This window comes from Lissotriton vulgaris, chromosome 6 (genome assembly GCF_964263255.1).
Source record: "Lissotriton vulgaris chromosome 6, aLisVul1.2, whole genome shotgun sequence".
Lineage (NCBI taxonomy): Eukaryota > Metazoa > Chordata > Amphibia > Caudata > Salamandridae > Lissotriton > Lissotriton vulgaris.
The window spans coordinates 337,157,275-337,163,071 of record NC_141694.1 but is presented as its reverse complement, the minus strand read 5'-3'; positions in this window follow the sequence as shown (position 1 = coordinate 337,163,071).

Sequence of the window (5,797 nt, the reverse complement as noted above, 5' to 3'; positions counted from 1 at the left end):
TAGTTTGGGCGACAGGCACACTGCTAGTTGGGGTTAGGCAATATCCATATGCAGGGGTGCAGGGTGGGGGGATGGGTTTATTATTTTATTTCGGTTCTCATTCTTATAGTTTTCATTTCTTTAATCTTCTCTTGGTCTATCCCTTATTAGCAATATTGGTGAAATAACCTGATCTTGTTTACCTTCCAGTGTCTGGTTGCCAGGCTTTGTCTATTATTCTGATTTTATGGATGGGTGGGTTTTGAGGGCTGGCGCTTACATTGTATGTCGATTGTAATGTTACTAATCCTGCTTCATGCTTATTAGCGCAGGCGTCTCAGCGATTCTTCTGTTCCTGCAACTATATCCTGTTTTTGTACCTGTCCGCCCTATTATTATGTTGCAATGTATAGCACCAGATATGTCTATTTCGTTTTTCTTGTTTTAAAATAATAAAAAGATTTACAAAAAAAAAAGTTACAGAAACAAGGCCTCATAGTAGTTGTAGTCATTGCAATCTCTACTTCCCCACACTTGACACATGGGTAACTCCAAGAAGAGAAAAACAGTTGTGACATGGCTGACACGTGAGAATGGGCAATTAACACTATTGATTCATCTTTTCTGATACAGAAACATGGCCTCATGGTAGTTGTATTCATTTCTATCTCTACTTCCTCACACTTGAAAAATGGGAAACTTCAATGAGAGGTGAACATCAGTTGTAACATGGCTGAGAAGTGAGTATGGGCAGACAACACTATTGCATCTTATTAATAGTTACAGAAGCAGGACCTCATGATAGGTCGAGTCCTTTAGATCTCTACTTCCTCACACTTGATGAATGGGTAACTCCATGAGAGGTCAACATCAGTTGTAATATGGCTGACAAGTGAGAATAGGCAACCAACACCATTGCATCTTGTTTAGAGTTACAGAAACAGGGCCTCATGGTAGTTGTAGTAATTTCAATCTTGACTTTCCAACACTTGACAAATGGTTAGTTTAATATACTTGTTGGCAACATGCATTTTAGAGGGACCATATTATTACATATTAACACATATCATGGGTCCTGGTATCACATGTTTATACACTTACAGAAACACCATTCCAACATGTGGCATGTAATGGAGATTGATACATGTGATGTTATAGCAGGAAAGTCGACACTCGGAGGCAATTGAAGGACGGCAGCGGACCCAGCAGTTAAAGGTGCAATTTTCTTTATTCGTGCATAAAACCCCGCACCTCAGCCATGACGCGTTTCGGGCCTACCTTGGCCCTTGATCACATGACACGCTATGGAGTGTGATTTACAAATTTAAAGTGGCAGTGCAAGTCACATTTGGAGACCTCATCATGGACATAGACAAAATAACTACCAAAGTTAAGCAGCTCGTCTTTTTCAACCAAACATCAATACATGAAATGATTATATTAGTGCAATAACCATTATATACATGTGCATGGTAGTATTAATGCCAGAATGAATTAGTGCAATAAATGCTAAAATAGCAATTTAAAAGCTTGAAAAACATTAATTCATGTGCAAATGCCATTCTTTCTATGGTTGATGCTAAAACAATAATTGTAAAATACAATTGCTGTAAATATATAGATGTTAAAAATTGATAGACAGATAAGTCAGCTAAATTGTTGCTAAAAACAGCAGTATAAACCTGTAATAGGCACTGACTCATGGACAAGTCACCTTGCTTCAATAGGTGTTTGCTAATAACATGTGATGTTATATGCACCAATATACATTATCGCTGACAAACCAACATCTCTGATACTTTGAGGACAGCATGTTAGGAAAGTAGATAGACAACACAATAGTAAAAGCAGAGTTGAGAGCAAACAGGGCATTGAGGTATTGCGACAGTTATTAAAGTGTAATTAACTAGACTCCACTCCCCTAGCTAGTCTTGTCAAGACATAAGAATGCAGGATGACTAAGACTTTCTCCTCCCAGGAAAGGACTTGTAATGGTGTGCTGGGAGGGCCACTGCCAGTCCCTTGGTGCTTGAAGGCCAGGGAATGTACCTTCACCTTCAGGTCATTCCACCTCTTCCTAATTTCCTGCTGAGTGGGTAGCAACAGCATTCACTTTGTCGAATATCCTGCCCCACATTTTCATTTTCTTACTGAGATGAGTATGTTGGATTTGGGCTCCAAACTATTGTGGCTCTACTCTTGTGATTTTATCCACCATGACTGACAACTCAGCCTCTGTAAAACGTGGATTTTTGGGGCGAGACATACTGCAAATTACACTAAGAGACAATGAAGAGAAAAACACCATGGGATATTAGAGATAAAAAGAAAGAATCCATAAAGGTTGTACAGCGTGTTAAATGGGATGATGGAAAAAAAAAGCTGCCTTATCTCAAAAGACAAAACGGTGGTGCAATTGAGAAGCAAAGGATCATGGTCAGGAATAGAGTGTGTTTTATAGTGTGATTTTCAGGTATGTCCACTTAGACAATGGACATTAGCTGTGTACTTTTTGAATCCATCCAATGGGCACTGATGTGGTGCTTTGCTGTGAGAGTACTGCGGATGTCTACTGGCATTGGGGAACCACCAACAGTATAACTGAGAATAGGCTCAGCTGGATGTAGTGGCCCTGATGGTGATGGAGTAGCATCGCCAGCATTGCAGACAGCCATGGCCCAGGCAGAAAAAAATCTGTCGACACAGTCATCATTTTAGGCTGTATTCCTCCTAATACAGCAGGTGCAGAAGCAGGATGATTGGAAGTCTTTTACGTCCTTGAGATTTCAGACCAGGAGGCCAGACAGCTACCCCTTGGAGTCACTCTGGATTCAAGTGATGCAGATCCAGTCCTTCTCACCCAGGCAGGAGAACAGCGGGCAGGAGGGCAGAAGGGCAAACATATTGCTTTAATGCCAATATACACACAACAGAAACAAGTCCAATTCAATCTTCAAATCATCCATTCAATCACAGTGCAAGTTGCCTTGGTACAAGATTTGTACATCCAAAGTCTGTGTCTGTCTTTCCCAGAATCAACCCAGTCATAGGCTAACATTGGTGAAAGTAATGGTAGAAGGCCAATGGTTGTGCCTGTCTTCACTGAAGATCGTATACATGTATGTGGCGCTTGTAAAAAAAAAATCTCACTTGCCTCCTAACACTGCTGCTATCAAGACCTCCTCCACTTTTGTTGTTGTTTGTCAACCTGTAAAAGTTGAGGAAAGGCGGTGTTCATGTTACATCAAGATTATGCTGCTGCAGATAGCATGGCCTGTCTTTGAGAAGTGCTCATTCAGAATCATGAGCCAGACTGGGGTTGAGTCATAGGGTCATACAACTGAAGCAATGAGGTACATTTGCCAAGAACATATATCATTTGCAGCTCAAGTTTTGAGGTGTGCTTACGATATTTCCCTGAATGTTTTCAAATGGACAAAAAGTTGAAAAGGAGAGTTTCCTGACTTCTTGAACTAACACTTCTTTTCAATTGACTCACATTTCACAGAATGCCATGTCCAAAATCCAGGTCCCTTTTTCTTAGTGGCTACTATTCACAGTGCCATAATTATTAATGTTTAACATTCAATAGTTTACAATCTTGCACACTGATCAGAAGTAGGTTACATCACAGATTATGTAGGGGCTCCTGGCCTAGATGATGTCACGGATGGGATTTGGGTGTTTAGACCATGACATGGGATGATGATGGGCAACAGGCTGTAGTGTAGTTCCTATATTCCTATATATTCTGCGCATTGGAATAATATATCTGTTAGAACTGGGGGTCTCTAGTTGGCAGAGGTAGGTACCACTGTCCAAATAGGGACCCTTGCTTCTAGTCAGGACAAGGAGATAACCCTCTCAGATAACCCCTGCTCGCCCTCAAGGTAGCTTGGCCTGAGCAGTCTAGGCTAACCAGAGGCAATGCGTTAAGTATTTGTACCAACACTCACAGTAACACAGTGAAAACACCACAAACTGATTCCACAACAGTTTAGGAAAATAAAGATATTTATTCTAAACTACACAAGACCAAAACGGCAAAAATCCAACATACACAGTTCAAGGATAAGGTTTCAAAAATGAGTTCTTCAGGTTGCAATCAAAGTTCTTTAAGTTGCGTTAAAATAATCCACAGATGCGTGAAAAGTTCACAGTTGCGTCACGTTTACTCACAGTACCTTTTAGATGCAACAAAGTTCCACAAGCAGGAAGCTGGTGCGGTGGAAACAAGCGATGCGTTACTCCTGAGACCCTGGGGAGGCGATGCGACAGCCCCGCTGCAGCAGCGGGCGTGTGGCGACGAATCCGATCTGTATGGGGAGGAAGGCAGCTTGCGTGGATTCCGGTGCGTAGGTTCCGTGGGAAGTCTGTTCTCGCAAAGGCACGATGCGATGATCTCGTAGGGGCTGCGACGATCTCCAGCGGTGATCCTCTCTCTCGCAGCTCCTCGATGCGATGGTTCTGCGACGATGCTCGCAGCGACGTGATGCGGTCCGCAAGCGAGCGGTGCGGTGATCTCACCCAGCGACGACAGGCTCTGCGACGACACTCGCAGCGATGTTCGATTCTCCCGCACCGGTCTGGTGCGTCCCGCAAACGAAGGGTGCGACGGCTCCGGCAGCGATGTCAGGCGCTGCGCCGATCTCGACCTTCGTAGCGGCGGGAAACTTCTCGCACTGTCGGGGATGCGCTCCGCAAGCGAGCGATGCTACACTTTTCAGCTTCACAAGTTTCTCAGCTTAGTCTCAAGCTTCCCAGCTCAGGTTCAACTTCTAGAGGCCCCACAACTGGATCAAGCACTCTACGAAGGACAGAACTCTCTCAGCAGAGTTCAGGGAGACTGGGGGTGAAGTCCTTTTGTTCCTGGGACTTCGGAAACAGGGAGCCAGCTCTTCTCAGGCCCTTGGAGATTCCTTACAAGACAGGGGACACAGCTCACAGCAAAGTCCTTCCCCTCTCCTTGGCAGCAAAGCAACAGCAGGTCAGTCCAGCAGAGCAACAGCAGGACAGTCTTCCTTCTTCAGAGTCAGCTTTCTCCTTGGCAGAGGTTCCTTCTTGATTTCCAGGATGATCTAATTTTCTGTTGTCAGGGGTCCTGTACTTATACCCCTAAAGTCTTTGTTCTTTCAGTGCATGTGGGCCCTGAGCCCGGTCTGAACCAGTTCTGGGTGGATCCTGAGCACCTTGATGTGCTGGCTGGATCTTTCCTTTCAGAGTGAGGGGCAGAGTCCTCAGCCGCCCAGCAGGAGGTGGAGCCAGCATTGTGGCAGGCAGGCACAGCCCTATTCAGCCCAGGTGCTAACTCCTCCCACCACTCAGGTTGCAATTGCTCCATTCAGCCTAGTGCTGACTCATCCAGCCTCTGGGGGAATTCCCCAGCCCCTGTCACTCACAAACCAGACAGTCAATACACAAACAGTCTCAGGCACACAGAAGGGTCAGACAAGAGAACAGCAACTTTCTAAAAGTGCTGTCCTCAAACACAGGATCCAAAAACCACCTTTCCTAAAAGATGTGTTATTAAATTCTGAGTTCAGGGATACTAGATACTTATGTCCTATCTTGTTCCTATGGGAAGAAATGCTGTTAACCACTGTAGCCAGCATCCCCCATGTTAACCTATGGAGCAAGATAGCCTTACAATAGTGAAAAACGAAAATGGCTGTAATTCACTACCAGAGCATGGTACCTGCACTAGTACATGCTCTACCTTTCACATACACTGCACCCTGCCCAGGGGGGTACCTTGGGCCTTCCATAGGGGTGACTGATGTGCACGAGAAGGGAAGGGTTAGGCCTGGTCAGCGGGGAC